Consider the following 18935-nt stretch of genomic DNA (forward strand, 5'->3'; position numbering starts at 1 on the left):
GTAGTCTCTCTCTCCTCCCATATATATTTATTATCTGTTAATGAGAGAGAACCAGAGCACCACTTTGGCACATTGGATACTGGGGTTGAACTTAGCACATCATGCTTGAGGGTCCAATGCTTTAGCTACTGTGCTACCTACAGGGCCCTCTCTCAGTATATCTGAATGGACCTGGAGTGATGTGCATGAGGCCCTGATTCCAGCAACAACAAGTTTAGGTGGACTGGCAAAATAGTTCACTTGGACAGTGTGCTGCTTAGCCATGTGTGCAAGACCCAGGTTCAAGCCCAGCACACTGTATTGAAAGCTTAGGTGCTATGGTATCTTTCACTCTAACTCCAAAAAAAAAGTTTATGTAAAATTAGACTATCAAAGGAAAGAGAGATAACTTTTGGGTTTGGCAGTTCACATGCACTGTCTTAAATCTTGACTTGTCAGTTATACTGTAAGTTGAGGGGATAAAGTCCTAGATACAGTATTGAACCTATAGCGTGACATACAAATAAGCATGTGAAATAAAGTGCTTTGTGTATGTGTTGAAGAATATACATTATCTTTTGCTGAAAGACTTTTGGGTTAACTGGAAAAAAATGCAATATGCTTTCAGAGAAAAGGCATCTATAGTTTAACAGAAATATCCTAAAAGACTCTTATCCTATGCCCTAGAAAATAAAGCATATGTTTAAACTGTCTTTCCATCTCTCTGTCCCTCTCCCTCAATCTCTGTCTCTTACCTTCTATTAAAAAGAAAAAAAAAAAAAAAGGGAGTTGGGCAGTAGCACAGTGGGTTAAGCGTAGGTAGCACAAAAGCACAAGGACCAGCATAAGGGTCCCAGTTCGAGCCCCCAGCTCCCCACCTGCAGGGGAGTTGCTTCATAAGCAGTAAAGCAGGTCTGCAAGTGTCTATCTTTCTCTCCCCCTCTCTTGTCTTCCCCTCCTCTCTCCATTTCTCTCTGTCCTATCCAACAACAACAACAGCTATCACAACAATAACAACAAGGGCAACAAAATGGAGAAAATGGCCTCCAGGAGAGTGGATTTGTAGTGCAGGCACCAAGGCCCAGCAATAACCCTGGAAGCAAAATAAAATAAAAATAAGTACATATATCTTACTGCCTTTCAGCCACCAAGTTGCAGATGCTACCATGACACTGTCCTGACCTCCCCAGGCAGATGACCTCACCAATGTGTCCTGGAACCTCACCTCTCCAGAGCACTACCCCAATAGGGAAAAATAGGCTGGGGGTGTGGATTGACCTGCCAATGTCCATCTCCAGTGGAGAAGCAATTACAGAAGCCAGACCTTCCACCTTCTACACCCCATAAAATATTTGGTCCATACTCCCAGAGAGATAAAAAGTAGGGAAACTTCCAATGGAGGGGATGGAGCATCGAACTCTCATGGTGGGAACTGTGTGGAATAGTACCCATTACCTTACAATCTTCTTTAAAAATTATTAAATCACTAATAAAAATTAAGTAAATAATAAAATACTTAAAAAGTCTTAAAAAGAGAAATGATCATGGTCACTATAATTTCAATTATTCTTAGGTGAATTATAAGTGAACATTTTTACCAGCTGCTCTTTTGGAAAATTCATGTTCTCTTTCTAATTCATTAACTCCCTGGAACATTGGTAGCTCTCTTCTGGGGAAGTAAGAACAAAAGGATATTTCTTAATCCTACAGCCCTTGTAATTCATATCTCAGTTAATGTCAAGTAAGGGAAATTTCATAGCAGCTGTGCATTGAACTTGTGCAAGACAGCTGTCTACATTCAATTCCTGGCATTACCAACAGCCAAAGCTTAGTGGTATTCTGGTCAAAACAAAAACATGGAAAAACATTTCAGAAAAAAGCAAGAGAAGAGTGAGAGAAGAAACTCACTCATGAAGTAAAGGAAGAAATAAGAAGCTTAGGGGTTCAGCTTTGCAAAGAACAGTCTTGCACATAGTAGACACTCAGATATTTCTTTATTCAATAAATGGACAAATAGAATCCCAGAATGAATGTGAGGAAGCAGAGGGCAATGTTAACTTCTTCTTTCTCTAAATACAGGGTCTTCCTGGAGACTTTTGTTCTATTTAAAGACCTAAATTTTTTTTTAAAAAAAGATATAAATGGAATCAACAGTGATGAGATATTCTATGCGGAAAAAATATAAATGGAATCAACGGTGATGAGATATTCTATGCGGAGTATGTTGCGTTTTTCACCTCCCAGTAGCAGGTGATAACAAAGATTGGAATTTTAAAAAGAACAAAAAACAAAGATTGGAAATTTACTTACAAATGCATTGCTCCTGGCGGCCTTTTTTTTTTTTTTTTTTTTTTTGATGAGATATTCTATTCGGAGTATGTTGCATTTTTCACCTCCCAGTAGCAGGTGATAACAAAGATTGAAATTTTAAAAAGAACAAAAAACAAAGATTGGAAATTTACTTACAAATGCATTGCTCCTGGCGGCCTTTTTTTTTTTTTAATTGGATAGAAGAGAAAAATTTAGGGGGGAGGGTAGATAGAACGAAAGACACCTGCAGACCTGCTTCACTACTTGTGAAGCAACCTCCCACACACAGGTGTGGAGCTGGGGGCTTATACCAGGATCCTTGCGCTTCATATTATGTGCACATAACTCAGTGTGCCATGGTCTGACCCCCTGCATCATTTAGCTCTAGTTTATGGTGGTGCTGGAGAATGAACCTCAGAGCTTGGATCCTCAGATATGAAGGTCTTGCAGAACCATTATGCTATCTCCCTAGCCTCTTCCTTCCTTCCTTCCTTCCTTCCTTTCTTTCTTTCTTTCTTTCTTTCTTCCTTTCTTTCATACCAGAGCACTGTTCAGCTCTGGCTTCTGGTGGTATGGGGGATTGAACCTGAGACTTTGGAGCTTCAGGCATGAGAGTCTTTTTTGCATAACCATTATTCTATTTACCCCCACCCACCTTTTTCTTTTTTAAGATTTATATATTAATTTATGAGTCCAGAGCATCACTGTAGCACTTATCATGATGCTGTGGACTGAATTTATGACTTCATGCTTGAGAGTCCAACACTACATCCACTGTACCCTCTGCCAGGTCTTATTTTTTAATATTTTATTTATTTATTAATGGAAGAGACAGAGATAGATAGATAGATAGATAGATAGATAGACCAAAGCATTGCTCAGCTCTGGATTTTAATGGTGCTGGGGAGTTGAAGCTAGGACCTCCAAAGCCTCAGTCATAAAAGTTTTTTTTGCAGAACCGTTGTGCTATCTCCCAGCCTTCTTTTTTTCTTTCTTTCTTTCTTCATCCAAGCCTTGTACATTCCACTGCTCCCAGAGTGACATTTTTAAAACTTTTTTTTTTGGGGAGTGGGGCGGTGGCACAGCAAGGTAAGTGCACATGGTGGAAAGTGCATGGACTGGCACCAGGATCTCAGTTCGAGCCCCCAGCTCCCCACCTGCTAGGGAATCCCTTCACAGATGGTGAAGCAGGTCTGCAGGTATCTATCTTTCTTTCCCCCTCTCTGTATTCCACTCCTCTCTCCATTTCTCTCTGTCCTATCCAACAACGACATCAATAACAACAATAATAACAACAACAATAAACAACAAGGACAACAAAAAGGAAAAAAATTAAAGTTTAAAATAATTAATTTTTTAGCATCCAACATCTGTGAGGTGTTATTTATTTATTGTTATTGATTTAATAATGACTGACAAGATAATAGGGTAAGAGGGGTATAATTCCCTATAATTCCCACCACCAGAGTTTCATATCCCATCCCCTCCATTGGAAGCTTCTCTATTCTTTATCTCTCTGGGAGTATGGACCAAAGATCTGTATGGGTTGCAGAAGGTGGGAGGTCTGGCTTCTGTAATTGCTTCTCTGCTGGACATGACCATTGGTATGTTGATCTATACTTCCAGCCTATAAAACATATATATATATATATATTGGTAGTACTGGCTTTTATTAAATTGTCATTTAGTACAGACGCTGGGGCCTGCCCATGGTGCTCTTGATGTATAAACTCGCACGTTCTGCCAATTCTTCTTGAGCAATGACACCAGGAAATTAACAGCTAAGTGGATGTTGTACACAAGCTCCTCATCTGTCATTTTCACGTGGCCAACAGCCACTGCCAGACACAGCACGTTCTTCATTTGGAAATTGATTGTAGACTTTACTTCATCAACTTTGGCCACTGTGTTCTCATTGTGGGTCAACAAGGAAGGAAACTTGCCAGCCTCATTCAGGCCTGGACCCAGGATTCTGGGGATCTACTTGATCAAAGACTCTGAAGCCAAAAAGGCATCATACTTCTTGGGCAGCTTCTTGACTAAGCTTCTTATTCTTGTTGAGTTTCTTCAGCACTTCGATGTCTGTGTGGGGGATGTCCACGGCCTTGGCCTCATCGCAGTGCTGCTGGTCCCCCAGAACACACACTTGGGGCGGGAGTGGACTTAAACTTGACCGTGCTCAAGAAACACTTGTCCTTCTGAGGGTCATAGTTTTTCAAGCTGATCTGCAGCTCCACCATCTCTAAGAACTTCCGGCGCTTGAGCTGCTTCCTGTGCAGGACTTCCCGCACTGCCTCATACAGGGTGTCGCAGGACACTTGGCTGCTTTTGGTGCTTAGCACCACTGTCACTGGAAAAGAGTGTAAAACATATTTTGATTTCACTTATATGGGGGGTGGGGGGACAAAGAAAGGAAGAAGCACCATAGCATTGTTCCATCATCTGTAGAGCTTCCACCAGTGTCATGGTGCTTCTTGTATGGTGTTGGGGCCCAAACCCATGGCTTTGTGCATGGTAGAATACATGCTCTGGTGATGTTCTGGCTCTTTCTCCTTCTCCCTCTCCTTCCCGCCCCCTCTCTCTCATAAATAAATACATTTTTAGAAAGAGCTTACTGTCTGTAGCTCTCACATAGTATCAATAGTTAACAATGTTATAATGAGACCCAGGAGGTGATACAATGGCTAACAAGCACTAGATTTAAAAGCATGTTGTCCCATGATTTTAAGGTTCTAGGTTTCATCCTCAGCGTCATATGGGCCAAAGTGATGCTCTAGTTTGTTCTCAAAGAAATAAATAAATAAATGTTAAAAAGCAGTGTGTGGGGGGAGGTTGGGCGGGGTTAAGCACACATGGCACAAAGCACAAGGACCGGCGCAAGGATCCCGGTTCGATCCCCAGCTCCCCACCTGCAGGGGAGTTGCCTCACAGGTGGTAAAGCAGATCTGCAGGTGTCTTTCTCTTCCCCTCTGTGTCTTCCCCTCCTCTCTCCATTTCTCTCTGTCCTATCCAACAACAATGACATCAATAACAACAATCATAACCACAACAATGATTAAAAAAAAAAAGGCAATAAAAGGGGGGAAAAAAGCTTCCAGGAGCAGTGGCTTTGTGGTGCAGGCACCGAGCCCCAACAATAATCCTGGAGGAAAAAAAAAAAAGCAGTGTAGGGCCAGTGAAATAGCTCACTTGGATAGTAAACTGCTTTGCTATGTACATGACCTACATTTAAATCTGGCCCCACCACACTGACAGAAGTTTCGGTGCTGTAGTGTCTGTCTATGTCTCTCTCATTAAGATTAGTGTTACATAACTGAGTTTACTTGTCTCACATATAGAAAAGAGGTAATATACAGTCCCCATTTGGTTAGCTAGGGGATGCTTTATTGCTTATCAGCCCCCAGGAGGACCCTGAAAGGAACACAGAGCCTGTCAGTGTCCTGGTGACTGGACTGCTCTTTGTGTTGGATACAGGTAACATTTCTGCCCCTAGAATCCATTTTAGTGGAGTGTCCCTAAAGCAAGAGAGCTCTTAACCTAGATAGGAACTGGCAATGCTCAGGAAGTGTGGTGTGTTCAATCTCTCTTTCCCCTAGGGAGCAGTTCTCACCTCTTTTCAATATCATCAAAATGTAGATTACATCCAAACCATAAACTGGTTCCTTATTCCAGTGCTTCTCCTGCCAGCTCATCTTTCTCATTGTGTCCCTGCTGCTATAAACAAAGGTCTTTTCTTTCTTGCCTCAGACTCTTTTTCTTTTAATATTTACTTATTTGTGAGAGAGAGAGAGAGAGAGAGAGATAGTCTGGGAGGTGGCAGTGGATAAAGCACTAGACTCACAAGCATGAGGTCCCGAGTTCCAGTCCAGGTAGCACATGTAACAGAGCGATGTCTGGTTGTCATCATCCCCCCCCACCTGTCCCTGTCTATCTTCTTCATGAATAAATAAATAAATGAAATATTAAAAGAGAAAGAGAGAGAGAAAACACGGACTGAGGAGACAGCATAATGGTTATGCAAAAGACTTTTTTAAAAAAAAATTTTTTTTTATTATGGTCTGGGAGGTGACGCAGTGGCTAAGGAAGTAGACTCTCAAGCATGAGGTTCTGGGTTCGATCCCCGGCAGCACATGTTCCAGAGTGATGTCTGGCTCTTTCTCTCTCCTCCAATCTTTCTCATTAATAAAATAAATAAAATCTTTAAAAAATTTTTTATTTATTCCCTTTTGTTGTCCTTATTTTTTTATTGTTGTAGTTATTGTTATTGTTGTTATTGATGTCATCATTGTTATATAGGACAGAGAGAAATGGAGAGAGGAGGGGAAAACAGAGGAGGGAGAGAAAGAGAGACACCTGCAGACCTGCTTCACCGCTTGTGAAGTGATTCCCCTGCAGGTGGAGAGTAGGAGGCTCAAACTGGGGATGCGGGTCCTTGCACTTTGCGCCACCTGTGCTTAACCCGCTTTCATCCCACAAAAGGCTTTCATGCCTGAAGCTCTGAGCTCCCAGGCTCGATCCCTAGCACCACTGTAAACCAGAGATGAGCAGTGCTCTATTATGTAGCTCTCTCTCTCATTAGAATAAAATAAGAAAAATAAAATAAGGGGCAATGCTGTGGCACACCTGGTTAAGCGCACGTTATAGTGCACAAGAACCCAGGTTCAAGCCCCCGGTCCCCACCTGCAGGGGGAAAGCTTCATGAGTGGTGAAGTAGGGCTGCAGGTATCTCTCTCGGTCTCTTTCCCTCTCTATCTCCCTATCCCTCTCAATTTCTCTCTGTCTCCATACAATAATAAATAAATTTAATTTAAAATAAATAAATAAAAAAATAAATAAAATAAAAGAGAAGACGACACAAGAACATCAGTCACTGTGCCGTATGAGATGCTTGGGCTCAACCTCAGAGCCTCTGCATAAAAATCTGGAGCTATACCCACTGTGCCACTTCCTGTGCTGCTCTAACACTCTAATTTTTTTTTTTTTTTTTTTTTTTACCAGAGCACAGCTCAACTCTGGTTTATGGTAAAAAAAAAATTACAAATTTTATTTTATTATTATATTTTAATATTTATTTATTCCCTTTTTGTTGCCCTTGTATTTTTTTTATTGTTGTAGTTATTATTGTTGTTGTTATTGATGACATTGTTGTTGGATAGGATGGAGAGAAATGGAGAGAGGAGGGGAAGACAGAGAGGGGGAGAGAAAGATAGACACCTGCAGACCTGCTTCACCGCTTGTGAAGCGACTCCCCTGCAGATTAGGAGCTGGGGGCTCAAACCGGGATCCTTATACGAGTCCTTGAACTTTGCGCCAAGTGCGCTTAACCCGCTGCGCTACCACCCGACTCCTTATTATTATTATTTATTTTTTAAATTTGAAATTTATTAAAATTTGTCAGGTAAATCACTTAATCACGTTCCAGGTTTGCCAGAACATAACTTTATCCAGCTTGCCAGTGTCAGAAGTTTTCTAGCAACTTGAAGTCATGAAATGTGTGTGTGTGTGTGTTTAGGTAGGGGTGTGTGTGTGTGTGTCTACCTGCACATGTGGAGAGTGATTTGTCCTTTTTTTTTTTTTTTAAAGTTTAGACTACCAGGCTCATATTGGGAATGTAAGAATTCTTTTTTTCCTTTTTTAAAAATATTTATTTATTCCCTTTAAAATATTTATTTATTTAAATGTTTCTTTATTTAATGTTTATTTATTAAATATTTATTTGAATATTTATTTAATGTTTATTTATTTAAATATTTGTGTATTTATTTATTTATATTACTAGAGCACTATTCAGCTCTGATTTATGGTGGTGCGGGGATTGAACCTGGGACTTCGGATCCTCAGGCAGGTCTAACACTCTATTTCTTTCTTTTTATAAATATTGATTTGTTTATTCCCTTTTTTTTTTTTGCCCTTGTTGAACACTCTATTTCTTTTCTTTATTCTCTTCTTTTTTTGAGGGTAAATATAACAAAAACAAAATCATTTTTTATTTAAATAGCATGAGTTATTTGCAACCTAGTAAACCAACTTATTTTATTTTTTAAGAGTGGTTTTAATTTTTCTAAATATATTATTATATTATTCATTCATTCATGAGAAAGAGGAGAAGAGTGGTCTGGGAGGTGGTGCAGTGGATAAAGCATTGAAGTCTCAAGTGTGAGGTCCTGAGTTCAATCCCCAGCAGCATATATACCAGAATAATGTCTGGTTCTTTCTCTCTCTCTCTCTCGTATCTTTCTCATGGAAAAATAAATAAAATCTTTAAAAAGAAAGAACAAAAGAAAGGTAGGAGGAGAGAGACAAAGAAATAGACATCACTCTGGTACATGTGCTGCTAGGGATTGAACTCAGGACCTCATACTTGAAGGCCCAATGTTTTATCCACAGTACTACTCCCCAGACTACAAGAGTGGTATATATATTCTTTATTTTTTTAAGTTTGTGGTTAATTTTTTATTAGTGATTTAATACTGATTTGCAAAACCATAAGGTAACAGGAGTATAATTCCATACCATTATCACCACCAGAGGTCTGTGTCCCCATTCCTTCCACTGGAAACTGCAGTGGCTCTTCCAAGGTCTCAAATATGGGTTGACTATTATTATTATTATTATTATATTTTTTTTTTATCCCTTAACTCTCACCTATCAATGAGCCGTACTGGATACCTTTTTTTTATATAAATAATTTATTTCTTTATTGGGGAATTAATGTTTTACATTCAACAGTAAATACAATAGTTTGTACATGCATAACATTCCCCAGATTCCCATTTAACAATACAACCCCCACTATGTCATTCATCATCTTTCATGGACCTATATTTTCTCTTTTACTTTGGTGTAATACTCCAATTCCATTTCAGGTTCAACTTGTGTTTTCTTTTCTAATCTTGTTTTACAACTTTGGCCTGAGAGTGAGATCATCCCATATTCATCCTTCTGTTTCTGACTTATTTCACTCAACATGATTTTCTCAAGGTCCATCCAAGATCGGTTGTAAACGGTGAAGTCACCATTTTTTACAGCTGAGTAGTATTCCATTGTGTATATATACCACAACTTGCTCAGCCACTCATCTGTTGTTGGACACCTGGGTTGCTTCCAGGTTTTGGCTACTACAAATTGTGCTGCCAAGAACATATGTGTACACAGATGTTTTTGGATGGATGTCTTGGGTTCCTTAGGATATATCCCCAGGAGAGGAATTGCAGGGTCATAGGGTAGGTCCATTTCTAGCCTTCTGAGAGTTCTCCAGACTGTTCTCCACAGAGGTTGGACCAATTGACATTCCCACCAGCAGTGCAGGAGGGTTCCTTTGACCCCACACCCTCTCCAGCATTTGCTGCTGTTACCTTTTCTGATGTATGACATTCTCACAGGAGTGAAGTGATATCTCATTGTTGTCTTTATTTGCATTTCTCTGACAATCAGAGACTTGGAGCATTTTTTCATGTGTTTCTCGGCCTTTTGGATCTCTTCTGTGGTGAATATTCTGTCCAAGTCCTCCCCCCATTTTTGGATGGGGTTACTTGTTGTCTTGTTGTTGAGTCTGGCAAGCTCTTTATATATGTTGCTTATTAAACTCTTATCTGATGTATGGCATGTAAAGATCTTCTCCCATTCTGTGAGGGGTCTCTTGGTTTGGGTAGTGGTTTCTTTTGCTGTGAAGAAGCTTTTTAATTTGATGTAGTCCCATAGGTTTATACTTGCCTTAGTCTTCCTTGTAATTGGATTCATTTCATTGAAAATGTCTTTAAAATTTATGCGGAAAAAAGTTCTGCCAATATTTTCCTCTAAGTATCTGCTAGTTTGTGGTCTAACATCCAAGTCCTTGATCCACTTGGAATTTACTTTTGTATTTGGTGAAATACAGTGATTCAGTTTCATTCTTCTGCATGTTTCAACCCATTGTTTCCAACACCATTTGTTGAAGAGACTCTGCTTTCCCCATGTAATAGTCTGAGCCCCTTTGTCAAAGATTAGATGTCCATACGTGTGGGGCCTCATTTCTGGGCTCTCAATTCTATTCCACTGGTCAGTGTGTCTGTTCATGTTCCAGTACCAAGCAGTTTTGATGACAATGGCCCTATAATACAGTTTGAGATCTGGGAGTGTGATGCCTCCGGTTCTGTTCTTTTTTCTCAAGATTGTTTTGGCAATTCTAGGTCTTTTCTGATTCCAGATAAACATTTGTAGCATTTTTTTCTATTCTCCTAAAAAATGTGCTTGGGATCTTGATGGGGATAGCATTAAATTTGTAGATGGCTCTGGGTAATATGTTCATTTTGATGATGTTAATTCTTCCAACCCATGAACATGGAATATCTTTCCACTTCTTTGTGTCTTTTTCAATTTCTTTGAGTAGTGACTCATAATTTTCAGTATACAAGTCTTTCACTTCTTTGGTTAGGTTTACTCCTAGATATTTTATTGTTTTTGTTGCTATAGAAAAAGGAACTGATTTCTGGATTTCAATTTCTTCTAACGTAGTGTTTTCATAGAGGAATGCCACTGACTTTTGAATGTTAATTTTATAGCCTGACACCTTACTGTATTGCCTGATGATTTCCAAAAGCTTCTTGCTGGATTCCTTAGGTTTTTCCATGTATACTATCATGTCATCTGCAAATAAGGAGAGTTTGACTTCTTCTCTTCCAATCTGTATGCCTTTAATTCCTTGCTCCTGCTTGATTGCTATGGCAAGAACTTCCAACACTATGTTGAATAGTAATGGTGATAGTGGGCAGCCCTGTCTAGTACCTGATCTGAGGGGAAATGCTTCCAGTTTTTCACCATTGAGTATGATGTTGGCTGTAGGTTTGCTATATATAGACTCCACTATCTTCAGGAATTTTCCATCTATTCCCATTTTTTGTAGTGTTTTGATCATAAAGGGATGTTGTATTTTGTCAAAGGCTTTCTCTGCATCTATTGATATGACCATGTGGTTTTTGGTCTTGCTTTTGTTGATGTGGTGGAACACATTGATTGGTTTACGTATATTAAACCAACCTTGCATGCCTGGGATAAACCCCACTTGGTCATGATGAACAATCTTTTTGATATACTGCTGTATCCGGTTGGCTAGAATTTTGTTCAATATTTTAGCATCTATGATCATCAGAGATATTGGTCTGTAGTTTTCTTTTTTGGTTGTGTCCCTGTCTGCTTTTGGTATCAGGGTGATGTTGGCTTCATAGAAGCTGGCAGGAAGTATTCCAGTGTCTTCAATCTTCTGGAAGACTTTTAAAAGTAGAGGTATTAGTTCTTCTTTGAAAGTTTTGTAGAATTCATTTGTAAAACCATCTGGTCCAGGACTTTTATTTTTGGGGAGATTTTTGATAACTGTTTCAATTTCATTAGCTGTGATGGGCCTGTTCATGTTATCCACTTCCTCTTTACTTAGTTTTGGAAGTTGGTAGGTATCTAGGAAATCATTCATTTCTTCCAGGTTCTCTAGCTTGGTGGCATATAGTTGTTCATAGAAGCCTCGCATGATATGTTGAATTTCTGCAGTGTCTGTTGTGATATCTCCTCTTTCATTTACTATCCGATTTATTTGGGTCTTCTCCCTTTTTTGTTTTGTGAGTCTGGCTAAAGGTTTGTCGATTTTGTTTACTCTTTCGAAGAACCAACATTTACTTTCATTGATCTTTTGTATGGTTTTCCTATTCTCAATGTTATTGATTTCTGCCCTAACTTTAGTGATTTCTGTCCTTCTGGTTGCTTTAGGATTCCTTTGTTGTTCTTCTTCTAGGTCTTTAAGATGTGCAATCAGGCTGTTTATTTGTGCCTTTTCCTGTTTTCCTAATGTGTGCTTGTATAGCTATGAACTTCCCTCTTAGGACTGCTTTATCTGTGTCCCAAATATTTTGATAGCTTGTGTCTTCATTTTCATTGAACTCTCGAAACATTTTGATTTCTTCCTTGATTTCCTCTTTGACCCAGAAGTTGTTAAGAATTGTACTGTTGAGCTTCCACATTTTGGGACTGTTACTAATCTTTTGTTGATTGTTAAGTGTTAGTTTAATTCCACTGTGTTCTAAGAAGATGCTTGGGATGATTTCAGTGCTCTTGAATTGGCTGATGCTGTCTTTGTGGCCTAACATATGGTCTATCCTTGAGAATGATCCATGTGGATTTGAGTAAAATGTGTATTCCAGTTTCTTGGGATGAATGATTCTGAAAATGTCCAATAGTTCTAGTTTATCTATCTCTTCATTTAGCTCCCTTATGTCTTTACTGATTTTCTGCCTGGATGATCTGTCAAGTTGAGAGAGTGGGGTGTTGAAGTCCCCTACTATGATTGTGTTACTGTTAATATATTGCTGTAGCTCTTTCAGTAGAAGTTTGATGTATTTAGATGGCTTCTCATTGGGTGCATAGATATTAATAATTGTTAAGTCCTCTTGATTGACTGATCCTCTGAGCATTAAGTAGTGTCCATTCCTATCTTTTTTAATCTTATCTATTTTAAAGTCTATCATGTCAGATATGAGAATAGCTGTTCCTGCTCTTTTTTGTGGGCCATTGGCTTGTATGATAGTTTTCCATCCTTTCACTTTAAGTCTGTGTTTGTCTTGTTGAGTTAGGTGAGTTTCCTGTAGACAACATATTGTTGGGTTGTGTTTTCTGATCCATCTTCCTACTCTGTGTCTTTTAATAGGTGAATTCAGGCCATTGACATTTATTGATATCAAAGATTGAAGATATTTTAACGCCATTCTTGTAGAGTTCTAGAGTGTTTTGATATATGTCCTATTTGTGGTGGTCTGACTGTTTGTATAAGACCTTTCAGAACTTCTTTCAGGGCAGGCTTGGTGATGGTTGCTTCCTTCAACTCTTGCTTGTCTGAGAAGGTTTTGATGCTTCCATCTAGTCTGAATGACAGTCTAGCAGGATATAGTATTCTTGGCTGAAAGCCTTTCTCATTGAGCACTCGATAGATATCTTGCCATTCTCTTCTGGCCTGTAGTGTTTGTATGGAGAAGTCTGCTGCTAATCTTATGGGTTTTCCTTTGTAGGTGACTCTTTGTTTTTCTCTTGCAGCCTTGAGGATCCTTTCTTTATCCTTATTCCTTTCCAATCTAAGTATGACATGTCTTGGTGTCTTTAGGTCTGGGTTAATTCTGTTTGGGACCCTCTGGGCTTCTTGAATCTTTATGTCTTTGGTGTTGTCTAGACTAGAGAAATTTTCAGCTATTATGGCCTGGAGAACGCTTTCTTCCTCTCCTTCTCTTTCTTCCTCTGGTAAGCCAATAATGCGTATATTGTTTCTTTTGAAGTCATCCCATAGGACTCTGTTGTTGTTTTCAGCATCTCTTAATCTCTTTTTGAGATCTCTTACTTCTTTTTTTGTTGTCTCTAATTCATCCTCAATCTTGCTAATTCTATCTTCAGCCTCATAGATTCTATTCTCTCTGCCCTCTACTGCTTTCTGGAGTTCATCTATTTTGTTGCCCTGCTCTGATACTGTTTTAGCTTGTTCAGCTAGTTGCCTTCTTAGCTCAGCGATTTCAGCTTTCAGCTCTCTAATAACCATGAGATTATTAGAATTTTCTTCCATATTCTCATTTTTTGTTCCTGCATTTCTGATTACAATTTTTTCAAATTCTTTACTCACTCCTGTTATTATTTCCTTAGCTAATGTTTGGATGTTGAACTCGTTGTTTTGTGCTTCACCCTCTGGAGGACTTTTAGCTGGACTCTTGTCCTGGTTCGAGTCTCCAATATTTTTTCTTGTTGTTTTAACCATTTTATATATTATGTTATGAGTTCCCTTTATCAGTACTTTTCAAATTATTGATCACTATTGCCTGGATTGACTTGTGTCTAGGTAATTTAATTAAAGGGTTTACCGTGGTGGAAGTTAACAGTTTTTTCAGTCCCTGAGTTGGAGCTCAGTGGTGTAAAAGCCTCTTTTTTTTTTCTTACCTCTAGGCTATGGGAGCCTGAGGGCTTTTAAACTATCAATAGGCTTCTTAGCTTAATCACTGACTCCTGACCAAGAGATAAAGCAGGGTGTGGCAGAGATAATCCAGTGGTTATGCAAAGAGACTTTCACAGCCCCTCAGCTATGCCACCGAGGTATAGATCTTCTCCTGAGTTTCCCCGGTTAGATCTCTGTCCCCTGGTGTCCCTCCCTGTTGCTGCTCCAGATTCTGAGGGTAGTAGCAATGGAGACTCAGAGTTGCACTTGGTGAGTCTCTGGGGAGTCCTTTCCTCCCTTCAGCTGTCCCCTTGTTGTGGAGCAGACTGGAGGTGGTGTCTCCACTGATAAACTGTCGAACTGTTAGCAGTCACTTAATCTCTCCTTAGGCCCCTCTCTCCTCTCTGTCACCAGCCATGCGTGTTTGTACTCACGGGTGATTTACTGGGTTCCTATGGTCATTCTAGTCCTGTCTTGTTTCGGTCCGGGTGGTCTCCTTTGGTATTCCTAGTTGATCCGGGAGAGGAGAGGAGAGGAGAGGAGAGAAAGCGATCTGCTGCTCATAGCTCCACCTCCGGAAGTCAAATCGTCTATTATTTCTATAAATAAAAAAATATATATGCATATATATTTTCCCCCATTTTTCCTATGGTTCTGCCTTCTCTTCCATTCTATGTCACACCTACACCTATTACTACTTCTGAGTTTCCTTCCTTTTCTTTTTTCCTCCTATCTCAGGGTTCTAATGGAACTAGGATTAAGAGCCCTTTGGTCATTTTCCCCTATAATTTCTCCCCCTCTGGGAGTATGGACCAAACATCTTCATGAGGTGCAGAAGGTGGAATGTCTGGCTTCTGTAATTGCTTCTCCACTGAACATATATGTTGACAGGGCAATCCATACCCCCAGCCTGTTTCTATCTTTCCCTAAAGTGGCAGGGCTCTGGATAGAGGAGGTTCCTGATGACATTGGTGAGATCTTCAGACTCTTTGTTTCTTCTTCTTTCCTTTTTTTTTTTTTTAATTTTTATTTATAAAAAGGAAACAATGGAGATTCGACTTCCGGAGGCGGAGCTACGAGCAGCAGATCGCTTTCTCTCCTCTCCTCTCCTCTCCCGGATCAACTAGGAATACCAAAGGAGACCACCCGGACCAAAACAAGACAGGACTAGAATGACCACAGAAACCCAGTAAATCACCCGTGAGTACAAACACGCGTGGCTGGTGACAGAGAGGAGAGAGGGGCCTAAGGAGAGATTAAGTGACTGCTAACAGTTCGACAGTCTGTCAGTGGAGACACCACCTCCAGTCTGCTCCACCAACAAGGGGACAGCTGAAGGGAGGAAAGGACTCCCCAGAGACTCACCAAGTACAACTCTGAGTCTCCATTGCTACTACCCTCAGAATCTGGAGCAGCAACAGGGAGGGACACCAGGGGACAGAGATCTAACCGGGAAACTCAGGAGAAGACCTATACCTCGGTGGCATAGCTGAAGGGCTGTGAAAGTCTCTTTGTATAACCACTGGATTATCTCTGCCACACCCTGCTTTATCTCTTGGTCAGGAGTCATTGATTAAGCCAAGAAGCCTATTGATAGTTTAAAAGCCCTCAGGCTACCATAGCCTACAGGGGAAAAAAAAAGGCTTTTACACCACTGAACTCCAACTCAGGGATTGAAAAAACTGTTAACTTATATAAAATGGTTAAAACAACAAGAAAAAATAATGGAGACTCGAACCAGGACAAGAGTCCAGCTAAAAGTCCTTCAGAGGGCGAAGCACAAAACAACGAGTTCAACATCCAAACATTAGCTAAGGAAATAATAACAGGAGTGAGTAAAGAATTTGAAAAAATTGTAATCAGAACTGCAGGAACAACAAATGAGAATATGGAAGAAAATTCTAATAATCTCATGGTTATTAGAGATCTGAAAGCTGAAATTGCTGAGCTAAGAAGGCAACTAGCTGAACAAGCTAAAACAGTATCAGAGCAGGGCAACAAAATAGATGAACTCCAGAAAGCAGTAGAGGGCAGAGAGAATAGAATCAATGAGGCTGAAGACAGAATTAGCAAGATTGAGGATGAATTAGAGACAACTAAAAAAGAAGTAAGAGATCTCAAAAAGAGATTAAGAGATGCTGAAAACAACAACAGAGTCCTATGGGATGACTTCAAAAGAAACAATATACGCATTATTGGCTTACCAGAGGAAGAAAGAGAAGGGGAGGAAGAAAGCGTTCTCCAGGCCATAATAGCTGAAAATTTCTCTAGTCTAGACAACACCAAAGACATAAAGATTCAAGAAGCCCAGAAGGTCCCAAACAGAATTAACCCAGACCTAAAGACACCAAGACATGTCATACTTAGATTGGAAAGGAATAAGGATAAAGAAAGGATCCTCAAGGCTGCAAGAGAAAAACAAAGAGTCACATACAAAGGAAAACCCATAAGATTAGCAGCAGACTTCTCCATACAAACACTACAGGCCAGAAGAGAATGGCAAGATATCTATCGAGTGCTCAATGAGAAAGGCTTTCAGCCAAGAATACTATATCCTGCTAGATTGTCATTCAGACTAGATGGAAGCATCAAAACCTTCTCAGACAAGCAAGAGTTGAAGGAAGCAACCATCACCAAGCCTGCCTTGAAAGAAGTTCTGAAAGGTTTCCTATAAACAACCAGACCACCACAAATAGAACACATATCAAAACACTCTAAAACTCTACAAGAATGGCGTTAAAATATCTTCAATCTTTGATATCAATAAATGTGAATGGCCTGAATTCACCTATTAAAAGACACAGAGTAGGAAGATGGATCAGAAAACACAACCCAACAATATGTTGTCTACAGGAAACTCACCGAACGCAACAAGACAAACACAGACTTAAAGTGAAAGGATGGAAAACTATCATTCAAGCCAATGGCCCACAAAAAAGGGCAGGAACAGCTATTCTCATATCTGACATGATAGACTACCCTATGATCCTGCAATTCCTCTCCTGGGGATATATCCTAAGGAACACAACATATCTATCCAAAAAAAATCTGTGTACACATATGTTCTTGGCAGCACAATTTGTAATAGTCAAAACCTGGAAGCAACCCAGGTGTCCAACAACAGATGAGTGGCTGAGCAAGTTGTGGTATATATACACAATGGAATACTACTCAGCTGTATAAAATGGTGACTTCACCGTTTTCAGCCGATCTTGGATGGACCTTGAAAAAATCATGTTGAGTGAAATAAGTCAGAAACAGAAGGATGAATATGGGATGATCTCACTCTCAGGCCGAAGTTGAAAAACAAGATTAGAAAAGAAAACACAAGTCGAACCTGAAATGAAATTGGAGTATTACACCAAAGTAAAAGACTCTGGGGTGGGTGGGTGGGTGGGGAGAATACAGGTTCATGAAAAATGATGAAATAGTGGGGGTTGTATTGTTGAATGGGAATCTGGGGAATGTTATGCATGTAAAAAAAAAAAAAAAAAAAAAAAAAGGAAACAATGGGGAGTTGGGAGGTAGAGCAGCGGGTTAAGCCCATGTGGCGCAAAGCACAAGGACCAGCATAAGAATCCAGGTTTGAGGGGAGTCGGGCGGTGGCGCAGCGGGTTAAGCGCAGGTGGTGCAAAGCACAAGGACCGGCATAAGGATCCCGGTTCCAACCCCGGCTCCCCACCTGCAGGGGAGTCGCTTCACAGGCGGTGAAGCAGGTCTGCAGGTGTCTATCTTTCTCTCCTCTTCTCTGTCTTCCCCTCCTCTCTCCATTTCTCTCTGTCCTATCCAACAACAACAACAACAATAATAACTACAACAACAAAACAACAAGGGCAACAAAAGGGAATAAATAAATAAAATAAATATTAAAAAAAAAAAGAATCTGGGTTTGAGCCCCCTGCTCCCCACCTGCAGGGGAGTCTCTTCACAGGCGGTGAAGCAGGTCTGCAGGTGTTTATTTTTCTCTCCCCCTCCCTGTCTTCCCCACCTCTCTCCATTTCTCTCTGTCCTATCTAACAATGATGACATTAATAACAACAACAACAATAACTACAACAATAAAACAACAAGGACAACAAAAGAGAATAAATAAATAAATATTGGGAATCGGGAGGTAGCACAGCGGGTTAAGTGCACGTGGCATGAAGCTCAAGGACTGGCATAAGGATCCCAGTGGAGCCCTGGGCCGCCCACCTGCAGGGGGTTCGCTTCACAGGCTGTGCAGCAGGTCTGCAGGTGTCTATCTTTCTCTCCCCTCTCTGTCTTCCCCTCCTTTCTACATTACTCTCTGACCTATCCAACTACAATTACATCAATAACAACAATAATAATAACAACGATAAAACAAGGGAGGGAGTCCGGCGGTAGCGCAGCAGGTTAAGTGCATGTGGCGCAAAGCACAAGGACCTGGGTAAGGATCCTGGTTCGAGTCCCAGGCTCCCCACCTGCAGGGGAGTCGCTTCACAAGCGGTGAAGCAGGTCTGTAGGTGTCTATCTTTCTCTCCCCCTCTCGGTCTTCCCCTCCTCTCTCCATTTCTCTCTGTCCTATCGAACTACAATGACATTAATAACAACAATAACTACAACAATAAAACAACAAGGGCAACAAAAGGGAAAATAAATAAATAAATAGGACAACAAAGGGGAGCATGTATTCATAGTGCAGGCACCAAGCCCCAGCAATAACCCTGGAGGCAAAAAAAGAAAAAATAAA

At 40.2% G+C, this 18935-nt stretch overlaps 1 pseudogene; it reads right to left on the bottom strand.

Moving 5' to 3' along the window:
* Nucleotides 1–3957: 3957 nt before the first annotated feature.
* Nucleotides 3958–4626, bottom strand: LOC103120524 (large ribosomal subunit protein uL1-like; annotated as a pseudogene).
* Nucleotides 4627–18935: the final 14309 nt, after the last annotated feature.

Source organism: Erinaceus europaeus, chromosome 12 (genome assembly GCF_950295315.1).
Source record: "Erinaceus europaeus chromosome 12, mEriEur2.1, whole genome shotgun sequence".
NCBI lineage: Eukaryota > Metazoa > Chordata > Mammalia > Eulipotyphla > Erinaceidae > Erinaceus > Erinaceus europaeus.